The sequence below is a fragment of the Neofelis nebulosa genome, chromosome 12 (assembly GCF_028018385.1).
Source record: "Neofelis nebulosa isolate mNeoNeb1 chromosome 12, mNeoNeb1.pri, whole genome shotgun sequence".
Taxonomy (NCBI): domain Eukaryota; kingdom Metazoa; phylum Chordata; class Mammalia; order Carnivora; family Felidae; genus Neofelis; species Neofelis nebulosa.
In genome coordinates, this window is record NC_080793.1 from 88,620,074 (window position 1) to 88,632,602 (window position 12,529).

Genomic DNA, 12,529 nt, shown 5'->3' on the forward strand with positions numbered 1-12,529 from the left:
CAATGCTAGATGAAGTTTACATAATGCTTTCTGTCCGAGGAAACGTCTGTGAGTAGAATTCAACTTATCCAGGACAAGAACATCAGGGGAAAAAGAAAGAGAAGGTCTCAACTAAAGTAGGGTTATGGACCCTACAGAGGAGGCAGAAGTCAGAAAACACAAGGCCATGTTGTTGTTTTTTTAAAATGTTTGTTTATTTTTGAGAGAGCGACAGAGCGAGAGTGAGGGAGGGGTAGAGAGAGGGGGAGACACAGAATCCGAAGCAGGCTCCAGGCTCTGAGCTGTCAGCACAGAGCCCGTTGCGGGGTTGAACTTGTGAACTGTGAGATCATGACCTGAGTCGAAGTTGAACGCTAACCGACTGAGCCACCCAGGCGGCCCAAGCCCATATTTTTTTTTAAAACACTTTGCAAAAGCAACAGAAGAAGCAGCCTTGGAAAATTAAATCAATGAGAATATTTGGGAAAGCTCTGAGAAAGAAAAAAATGAGGCCAGCCCTACCAGTCATTAAAACATTATAAGACTTGGGGCTCCTGGGTGGCCCAGTCGGTTAAGCGGTTGACTCGGGCTCAGGTCATGATCTCAGGGTTTGTGGGTTCGAGCACCACATTAGGCTCTGTGCTGACAGCTCGGAGCCTGGAGCCTGCTTCGGATTCTGTGTCTCCCTCTCTCTCTCTCTGCCCTCCCCCACTCATACTCCGTCTCTCTCTCAAAAGTAAATAAACATTAAAAAAATTTAAAAAAAACATTGTAAGCTTGTACAATAAGATGATGGTATTGGGACATGAATACATAGATCAATGAAACAGAGTAGAAAATCCAAACATAATTGCATCTGGAAATTTAATATGTGATAAAGGTCGCATCTGAAATCAATGGAGGAAAAAGTCCTTCTTTGTAAACAGTATTGGGGTAAATAGGTAGCCAGACAGTCATATCCGTTTCTCTACACAAGATGAATTCCGGATGGGTCAAAGATTTAAAAACTTTTTCAAGAAACAAAGCTGTATAATTACTAGAAGGAAGTAAGAGCGGATTCCTCCGTAATTAAGGAATTGGGGAAACTTCCTGAACTCAAAATCCGGAGGCAATTAAGGAAAAGACTGAAATTTGGACTATACAAAACAACAGTGACAATAAAATTTTTGCATTAGCGAAACACATCATAAGCAAAATAAAAAGACAAGTTAAAAACTGCGATAGGTATTTCCGACTTACAAAGGATTAATGTTGTCTGATTGTGTTCTGGAGAGCGAGGAGGACTCCTGGTTCACAGTCTTTGCCAATTGCCATCGTGTAAACCCTCCCACCACAGTAGATTTTAAGTTGCCAAAATGCGCTCACCTGTACCCATGTGACATCAGCTGGGTCACAAAATTCCTGACGATTTAACAATCGGCGCTTGTAGGTGGGCTCTCAGCACATCACCATCAGTATCCTTCATAAATAGACGAAGGGCTTCATCACTTGGAGAAGAAAAGGAAAACCATCACTTTGTGGAAAATAGGAGATATACACACACAATTCACACACACACAATTCACACACACACAATAATGAAAATAAAGGACCTTTAAATATGTGAAAAGATGTACAGTCACACTTAAAGGAAATGCAAATGAAAACTGCACGAAGATACTATTCCCCAACTCTCAGATTGGCAGAAATCTGAAAGTTTAGACAGCAAAACGTGTTGACAAAGCAGTCAGGGAACAAGCACTTTAATTTTTTGCTGGTGGGAACGCAAAAATGGTATAATCCAGGGCGAGGGGAATTTGGCACTATCTAGTAAAATTGCATAGATATTAACCTGTCGATCCAAATATCCCACTTTTAGGCCTCAAGCCTAAAGATCCACTGACAAAAATACAAAAAGATACATAAGGTTACTCAGTGACCACTGTTTGCAAAACCAAAAAAGTGGAAACAACTTCAACGATCATCCATCACAGAATGCTTTCATAAACTAGGACCCATTCACATACTAGAATTAGTACATAGCTCTAAAAACAAGTAAGAAATACCTCTATGTACTGCTATGACATGATATCCAGTGGAAAAAAGCAGGATTGCCAAACTAAGGTAATATACTACCGTTTAACTAAAAGGGGAAGAGGAAATGAATATCCCGTATTTTAAGATTTCATCTTTTAATAATCTCTACACCCAACAAACGTGGGACTCAAATTTACAACGTTGAGATTAAGAATTGTATGCTCCACTGACTGAGCCAGGCAGGCGCCCCTACCTTATATATATTTTTAAAAATACATAAGGGGTCCCTGGCTGGCTTAGTAAGTAGAGCATGCAACTCAGGGTCATGAGTTCGAGCCCCACCTTGGGCACAGAGATTACTTAAAAAAAAAAAAAAAAAAAAAAAGAGAGAGAGAGAAAGAAAGAAAAGAAATAGAAAGATAAAATAAAAAACAAAGTTAAAAGAACAAATTAAAAAACAAAAAATGCTGATTACCTCTAGGGGGAGGGAATGGAACAGAGATAGAGACGGAGATCAGACTTCTCTCTGATTATGGTTTAACGGTTTGACTTTGTTAGTTATGCAACAAGATTTAATTTTTCAAAAATATTTTCAAAAGCAAGACCTACAAGTCAAAGGCAAAAATGAAACAAATGAACTTGGTTGTGTAATGACCTTGTTCTATTTTTATAAATTGCTACTGATCTTGTTTTATCTTTTTTTAATGTTTATTTATTTTTTGAGAGATACAGTGCAAGCAGGGGAGGGGCAGAGAGACACACACACACACACACACACACACACACACACACACACACACAATCCAAAGCAGGCTCCAGGCTCCGAGCTGTTGGCACAGAGCCTGAGGCGGGGCTTGAACTCACGAATTGTGAGATCATGACCTGAGCTGAAGTCAGCCGCTTAACCAACTGAGCCACCCAGGCACCTGCTACTGCTCTTTGAATAATTTGTAGAAATATGAGTAGCTTCCTTTGCTCTGAGGTAACCCATGTTCTGAAGTTTCCTCCTGGAATTTTCTATACTGTCTCACATATCTAACTCTGGAGTTCCTTCCAGGTGACAAATACCATAACCTTGCTGGAGGGACATACTTCCCAGCCTATTTTCTCCTAGCCCAGAGGCATCTCCTGTCCTTTGAGACAAAACCACTCCCATCACAGCACTGACTTCCCTTCAGAAACAAGACACTGTGTTGTTCTCCTAATAATCCCCCTTCACTGCTGGAGCCGTGGTCCATCCAGGGTATGTCTGTCCCAGGACCGAGGAATAAGGTAATCATACACCCATGAGGGTCATTCTTCTCCTTGAAATTCGAGTTTCCTGGACCACAGGATTTGTAGTTGCAAGTAGCTAAGTTCGACTCGCACAGGTTGGGGGACCTCAAACAAAATAATTAACTTCTCTCAGCTTCAGTCCCCTTATTTTTGAAACAGGGGAAAGGTAACACCAATCTTTTGGGGTCGTTGTGAGATTTGAATAAGATTATGTAAAATGTCAGGCATAAGCTTGGTGCTTCCCTCCTGTCTCCTCCCTCTGCTTCCCTCCTCTTATTTCCCACCTTCTTTTTATTCAGTCTTCTCTCCACATCCTTCTTTCATAAAATGAACAAGACTAAGAAACTTTGAAGATTCTTTTCAAACCCTGAGATCAGAAACACTGACAGGGTGCAGTGCATTTAGATGGGGGCTTGGCTGTTGAGGATTAGAAATCCAAAAATGCGCATAGTAGAAATGAGTTAGAGGCCGGTAGCGACTTTAACTGAAGAGAAGTTTAGGATCTAATACGAGGGAAAGGGTTTCTGGGTGGAACTATTTTAGGGTCTCAGTAATATTAGAAATTCTGAAGAGTTAAGAGCGCCAAGGTGGCTCAGTCGGTTAAGTGTCTGACTTCAATTCAAGTCATGAACCTGTGGTTTGTGGGTTTGAGCCCCACATGGGGCTCTGTGCTGACAGCTCAGAGGCTGGAGCCTGTTTCTGATTCTGTGTCTCCCTCTCTCTCTGCCCCTTCCCCATTCATGCTCTGTCTCTCTCTGTCTCTCAAAAATGAATAAGTGTTAAAAAATATTTAAAAAGAAAAGAAATTCTGAAGATTTGTCCAAATGAGGGGAGGAAATAGAGAAGTGAGTGAAGGAGGTAGGGAAAAAGAAAAATTGGAAAGTAAGAAGGTTACAATAAAGTCAGATCACACAAGTGTTGGTGAAGATGTGGAGGAATTGGGATTCTCATGCACTTCCAGTGGAAATGTAAAATGGTGCAGTAATTTTAGAACAATCCGGCGATTTCTCAATGAAACATAGTGTTACCATATAACCCAGTTCCAATGCTAGGTATATACCCAAGGGAACTGAAAACTTAGGTCTACACAAAAACTTGTACGTGAGTGTTTATAGCAACATCGTTCATAATACCCAAAAGGTGGAAACAACTCAAACCTCCTTCGACAGATGAATAGATAAACAGAATGTAGTATATTCATACAATGGAATTTCACTTTCCCAAAGAAGACATACAGATGGCCAACAGGTACATGAAATGATGCTCAACATCATTAATCGTCAGGGGAGTGCAAATCAAAACCATGGTGAGATACCACCCATACCTGTTAGAATGGCTGTAAAGTGAATGGCTAAAGACCAGAAATAGTAAATGTTGGCGGGGATGTGGAGAAAAGGGAACCCTCGTGCCTCACTGGTGGGAATGTAAATTGGCTCAGCCACTCTGAAAACCACTATGGAGTTTTCTCAAAATATTAAAAATAGAACTACCATACGATCCAGCAACTCCACATTTGGGTATTGGTCAGAAGAAAACGAAAACCCTAATTCGAAAGGATACGTGGACCTTCATGTTCATTGCAGCATTAGTTACAATAGCCAGGATATGGAAACAACTTAATTGTCCACCGATGGATGAATGGATAAGGAAATTGTGGTGTATGCAATGGAATGTGGTATATACCAAGAAATGTTACTTAGTCATCAAAAAGAATAAATCCTGGGGCGCCTGGGTGGCTCAGTCGGTTGAGCGTCCGACTTCAGCTCGGGTCATGATCTCACAGTCTGTGAGTTCGAGCCCCGCGTCGGGCTCTGTGCTGCCAGCTCAGAGCCCAGAGCCTGTTTCAGATTCTGTGTCTCCCTCTCTGTCTGCCCCTCCCCCGTTCATGCTCTGTCTCTCTCTGTCTCAAAAATAAATGTTAAAAAATAAATAAATAAATAAATCCTTGCCATTTACTGCAACACTGATGGACTTTGAGGGCATTATGCTAAGTGAAATAAGTCAGAGAGAGACAAATACCGTGCTTCTCTTTTCTATGTGGAATCTCACACAACATCAACAACAAGCCAAGCTCCTGGATACAGAGTACAGACTGCTGATAGCTGCCAGAGGCAAGGGTGGAGAGTGGGAGAAATGAGAGAAAGGGGTCAAAAGGTTAAAAAGAAGAAGAAAAGGGAAAAAAGAGAGAGAGAAATTTGCCTTCCTGATTAAAAAACAAAACTCCCAAAACAAAAAATACCCTTCAAAGTGGGATACACTGGTTAAGTCAAGTGTGGTCCATCCATATGATGAAATGCCACCTAATGGCATTCAGAAGGAAGGAGGAAGAAAGCAGAATGAGGAAGCCTTTTTATACTGATAACTAAAGTTTTCCAAGATGTAAACAAAGTTAATTAATTAAAAAAAATATATATATATATATGATCTATTGGGGTGATATAACTCTAAGATGTTAATGTAATACGCATATAAGACATGTGGGGAAGTGTTAAAATGAGAAAATGTAGGAGATCTCAATAGGTAGCTAGATAGATAATGTTCTTTTCATTCACATGTGAGATATTTACAGTGACCATGTTCTGAGTCACAGCAGGATTTAACAAGATACCAAAGCATACAGAACAAAAGAAAACAAGCCTAAAGCTAACATCATACTTAATGGTGAATATATTCTTCCGAAGGTAAGGAACAAGACAAAGATGTCTACCCTCATCGTGTCTCTTTTACATTGTTCTGGAGGTGCTGGTCAGTGCAATAAGGCAAGGAAGACTGGAAAGGAAGAAACACAACTGTCTCGTTCACAAATGGGGCTGTATGTGAAAAATCCTAAGGAATCTACAAAAAAGCTACTAGATCTCTCTGCCCTTCCTCCACTCACGCTCTGTTTCTCTCCCTCTCTCTCTCTCTCTCTCTCCCCCCCCCAAAAATGAATGAACGTTAAAAAAAAATTTAAAAAGCCACTAGAACTAATGAGTTCTAGTTGCAAGATTCAGAGAAACAATGGTATTTCTATACACTAGCAACAGACCATTTCAAATAAAAAGTTTTTGCAATCAAAAAGAATGAAATCTTGCCATTTGCAACAACGTGGATGGAACTAGAGGGTATTATGCTAAGTGAGATTAGTCAGAGAAAGACAAACATATGATTTCACTCATATGTGGAATTTAAGACACAAAACAGATGAACAGAAGGGAAGGGAAGCAAAAATAATATAAAAACAGGGAGGGGGACAAGACATAAGAGACTCAGATACAGAGAACAAACTGAGGGTTGCTGGAGGGGTTGTGGGTGGAGGGATGGGCTAAATGGGCAAGGGGCATTAAAGAGGACACTTGAGATGAGCACTGGGTGTTATACATAGGGGCTGAATCACTGCGTTCTACTCCTGAAATCGTTGTTGCACTATATGCTAACTGACTTAGATGTAAAATAAAAATAAATAAATGCCAATAAAAAAAAATGCCATTTGAAGTAATATTTTAAAAAAATATTTATTTTGGGGAAAGCACAAGTGGGAGAGGGGAGAGAGAGGGGGACAGAGGATCCAAAGTGGGCTCTGTGCTAACCGGCTGACGGCAGTGAGCCTGATGTGGGGCTCGAACTCATGAACCATGAGATCGTGACCTGAGCTGAAGTCCAACACTCAACAGACTAAGGCACCGTTGTGCCCCTGTAGTAACATTAAAATAAACATTAGGGGTAAATCTAACAAACTGAATGCAAAGACCGAATATTGAACATTACAAAATATTTCCAAGAAAAATTATAGAAGACTTAAATAAATGGTTAGATGTATCATGTTTATGCATAGAAACTCATTATTGTTATGTCAATTCTCCCCCAAATCATCTATAGATTTAACATAGTCTTGGTCACGATGTCAGTAGGTTGTTTGGGTTTGTTGTTTTTGTTTTTGTTTTTAATAGAAATTGATGGGTTTATTCTAAAATTTGTGGAGAAATAGAAAGAATCTAGATCAGCCAAAACAAACTTAAGAAAGAATAGGAATGGGGAACTTTACCAGATTTCAAGATTTACTGTAAGGCTATAGTAATTAAGACAGCGTGGTGTTGATGTAAAGATAGGCATATGGATGGGACAGAATAGGGAGTCCAGAAATAGACTTACATATAATAATGTCAATTCATTTTTGACAAAGAAGAAAAGGATGGTCTTTTAAACAATATTGCTAGAGGAGCGACTGGGTGGTTCGGTTAGTAGAGCATGTAACTCTTGATCTTGGGGCTGTGAGTTTAAGCCCTATGTTGGGTGTGGAGATTACTTACAAAAAATAATAATGTTGCTAGAATAATAGGATATCCTTGTGGAAAAACATGAACTCAATTCTTACCTCTCATCACGTGCCGTAATTAATTCAAAGTGGATCATACGCCTCAATGTAAAAGTTAAAAATCATAAAACTTTGGGGCGCCTAGGTGGCTGAGTTGGTTAAGCATCTGGCTCTTGGTTTCAGCTCGGGTCATGACCTCACAGTGCGTGGGTTCGAGTCCCACATCGGGCTCTGCACTAGGAGTGCAGAGGCCGCTTGGGATCTCTCTGTCTCCCTCTCTCTCTGCCCCTCCCCCGCTTGTGTGCTCTGTCCCTGTCTCTCTCAAAATAAATAAACTTTCAAAAAACTATAAAACTTCTGAAAGAAATGTAGGGGAAAACCTTTGTCATTTTTGTTTAGGTAAAGATTTCTTAGAACCCAAAAAGCATGAACCATAACAGAAAAACCTTATAAATTAGACTTTATTAAAAATAAAAACTTAGCAGGGTGCCTGGGTGGCTCAGTCGGTTAAGCATCCGACTTTGGTTCAGGTCATGATCTCACAGTTCATGGGTTTGAGCCCCACATTGGGCTCTGTGCTGACAGCTCAGAGCCTGGAGCCTGCTTCGGATTCTGTGTCTTCCTCTCTCTCTGTCCCTCCCCATTCATGCATGCACGCATCTCTCTTTCTCTCTCTTTCTCTCTCTCCCTCTCTCTCTCAAAAATAAACATAAATAAATAAATAAATAAATAAATAAATAATAAATAAATAAATAAAAACTAAAAACTTAGGCCCTTTGAAAGACAATGTTCAGAAAATATGAAGGCAAGACAGACTGGAAGAAAATCTTTGCAAAACATATACTGAATGAAATGCTTATACCTAGGATAGATAAAGACCCCTTAACACCTCAATAATAACAAAACACAACCTGATAACAAAAAGGGAAACAAATGTGAACAAATACATCATCAAAGAAGACCTACGATTAACATGTAGGCACATGTAGGAAAGATGCTTAACATCATCAGGAAAATGTAGGGGTGCCTGGATGGCTCAGTTGACTGAGCACTGGACTCTTGATTTTGGCTTAGGTCATGATTCCAGGATGGTGGGATTGAGTCCTGCTCATTATGGAGCCTGCTTGAGGATCTCTCTCTCCCTCTCTCTCTCTCTCCCTCTGCCCCTTTCTCCCACTTGATCTCTCTCTCTCTCAAAAATAAAAAAAAAAAAATTAAAAAAGAAAAGGAAAATGTAAAATAGTACCATAATTAGATACCAGTATATCCCACCAGGATAGCTAAAATTAAAACAAACAAAAAACAAAAAAGCAAAGGCCTCACCAGGTAACACCGAATATTGACGAGGATGTGGGGCAACTACAGCTGATGTCAACACGAAATGATGCAGCGACTCTGGAAAACAGTTTGGCAATTTCTTGTCAAGTTAAATACACACCTACCATAAGACCAAGGAATCTCTCTCACAGGTGTTTACCCAACAGAAATGCAACCTGTATTTCAGGAGAACCTATACAGGAGAAGTGTATCCTGTATTTGTCTGCTCCAGTGGCCACAAAATGCCATAGACTGAGAGGCTTTACTTTTTGTTTTCTCACAGCTCTGGAGGCTGGGAGTCCCAGATCAAGGTGTCGTCAGGGTTGACGTCCGGTGAGAGCCCTCCTCTGGGCTTGCACAGGGCCACTTTCTCACCCTGTCCTCCCACGGCCTCTGTTCTGTGCGTGCCGTCCTAATGCGTGTGACATGTTCATTTGTTTTTTCACTTTTCTGTTTCATTTGAAAAAGCTGTAATGAATCTATATACTTTTTATCCAGTCATAGAATAAAACAAATCCAATCTAACATAACTTCACTTTATTTTATCTGTTTACTTATTTTAGAGAGAATGTGTGTGTGAGCAGGGGAGAGGGGCAGAGAGAGAGAGAGAGAGAGAGAGAGAGAGAGAGAGAGAATCTTAAGCAGGCTCCACACTTAGCTCAGAACCTGATGCGGGGCTTGACCCCACGACCCTAGGAGCATGACCTGAGCTGAAGTCAAGAGTCGGATGCTCAACCTACTGAGCCACCCAGGCGCCCCCATAACTTCACTTAAAAAAAAATAGAATAAGGGCAGTGGATTTTTCTCAGTGTATTTTTTTTTTCAGCTTTACTGAGGCATAATTGATAACATCACCTTTTTATTATTCATATTGATTCATTTTTTTGTTTGCTTGTTTCAATTAGTACTTACGGAAGGTCAGCCATGGTTTCAGGAACATAGCGATCAACACAGCAAAACCTCTACACTCTGGAGTCTTCCTTCTGGAGAGCAGAAGAGGGTAGTAATGACTGCTGTGAACAGTAATACCAAATAATAGTAATTGAAGGAAAATTTTAATCTGTGAACAATTCTTCTCAATTATCAATATCTCTTTTTAGTATTTGCAGCCTCTGCCTCATCAAATATTCTCTTCAGAAGAATGGGGGGCACAGCAGAAGAGTTGAGTCCTAGGCCTGGTTCTACAGACCTGAGCGAATACGAAACCTTGCTGGGCCTCCCTCTGCTCAGTAAGCGGTGATCACGCGGCCTCCAAGCAGGCGGTGAGGCTCTTAGTAAAATGGGAACACTTTATCATTGTGTAAATGTAAGGCTCTTTGTGTAAATGTGTAATAATCTCTTTAGGCAAATCTTTTTATTGGAAGTGGACATTCTCTTTCTTTCTTTCTTTCTTTCTTTCTTTCTTTTTTTTTTTTTTAATCTCTCCACCCCCAGTCTTTGGCTCAAGATTTTAAAGATTGCTATTAAAAGACAAGTGTGTTAGCACATTAAGATACTATCAGGTAGCAGATAACTTTTAAAAAGTTAATTACTCAAATTTGTCCCAGTAGATGGAACTGTGATGCCTTGGGGCACCGTGAGGCTTTGCATAATGGGAAGAAGGGTTTCAGGAACAACCCGGTCCTTGGCTCCTGGTGCTTAATACAAAAACAAAAGAAAACCAACAAAACCCTGTGCAGAAAGGACCCTCGAGACAAACGCTCTTCGCAGTCTCGCCTTGGGCTTGTAATTCACTGTCTGGAGAACAGCACAGAATATGTGGATGAGCAGGTGAAAAATATTTATTTCTCAGCAAGTACTAACTGATGAGCCAAACAGGAAAAGACGAACTCTGTTAGAACTTAATCTGTCCTAAACAGGAGAGGCCCACAGTGAGGAATGGAGCCCCGCAGTGGGATAAAAAATGATCGGAGCTGGGGCGCCTGGGTGGCTCGGTCCGTTAAGCATCTGACTTCCCCTAGGGGCGCCTGGGTGGCGCAGTCGGTTAAGCGTCCGACTTCAGCCAGGTCACGATCTCGCGGTCCGTGAGTTCGAGCCCCGCGTCAGGCTCTGGGCTGATGGCTCGGAGCCTGGAGCCTGTTTCCGATTCTGTGTCTCCCTCTCTCTCTGCCCCTCCCCCGTTCATGCTCTGTCTCTCTCTGTCCCAAAAAAATAAAAAAAAAAAAAAAAAAAAAAAAAACGTTGAAAAAAAAAAAAAAGCATCTGACTTCCCCTGAGGTCATGATCTCCCGGTTTGTGCGTTTGAGCCCCTCTCTGGGCTCTGTGCTGACAGCTCCGACCCCTGCTTGGGATTTTCTCTCTCTCTCTCTCTCTCTCAAAATAGAGAAATAAACTTTAAAAGAAAGAGAAGAAATGATGAGGGCTCAGGGGGAGAATTCTAAGTGGCTGTGACGATCCCGTGTTCAGACTGAAGTCAAACCCGAGGGAAGAGACAGGGGTGGCGAATTTAAACAAGGAGGAAACTCATAAAGCAACTGATAAAGAGAACATGAAGTAGGAGGAAACCTGGCGATGCCTGAGCCTCGGACTCCCCGCTGGGCACGAAGCCTGCTCCTGGTGGTGTGGGGCAGTTCCTGAGATGCACAGAAGGGGGCGCCATTTCCGTATTCTTTCTGCTCCTAACTCTCCGAGCCCCCCACGTTGAAGCTCCTGGTGCTAGGACGTATTACTTATACTTCATTTTACAGTTAAAAAAAAAATGTTTAATGTTTATGTATTTTTGAGAGAGAGAGAGAGAGAGAGAGAGAGAGAGCAGGGGAGGGGAGGGGCAGAGAGGGAGGGAGACACGGAATCTGAAGCAGGCTCCAGGCTCCGAGCTGTCAGCACAGAGCCCCACGCCGGACTCAGACTCACAATCCGTGAGATCATGACCTGAGCCGAAGTCTGGTGCTTAACCGACTGAGCCACCAGGCGCCCCATTTTACAGTTTTTTAAATAAATATGTACCTTTTAAAATTCTTTTTAATTTTTAAGTTATCTCCACCCTCAACACGGGGCTCGAATGCGTGACCTCAAGATCAAGAGTCTCATGTTTTACCAACTGAGCCGGCCAGGGGCCCCTCATTTTACAGTTTTGAAAGCATATTTTCATTTTATCCTTATGACAACTAGGTGATACCTGGGGGCAGGTCCTATCATCCCCATTTTACAGACGGAAAACAGAGAGGCAGCCAGTTTAAGTGATTTACTCAATGTCAGACAAGCAGTCAGCAGAACTTTTTTTTTTTTTCTTTTGACTCCTGACCCAGTGCTCTCTCCACTCTGCTGTCTAGACTAAAGCAGGGTTGTCAGGGACACCTGAGGGACGGACAAAGACCCAAACACTCGCAGATAAAGGGAAAGAAGATCTGCTGGCTCCTGTGGGTCCTTTCCACACAGCGAATGGCCTTGCAGACGCTGCTGCTCTTAGGACGTTTGGAGGTCAAGTTGGGCCCACTTCTGTGTTTCAAGCCTCTAATTAAACTTAGCTTTCTGTTGGGTCACTCTGTGGTCAGGGCCATGAGTTGAGCTTGGCCAAGGGGAAGGAAGGGTGTAAGCAGAAGTGGGTTGCCCACCTGCCTCTTTTCCGGCTCAGTACCTCTCTTCTGGTGGATGTGAAGGCACCCGAAGTAACCTCTCAGTGACTGCAAGTTGGGAAACCTCTATAAC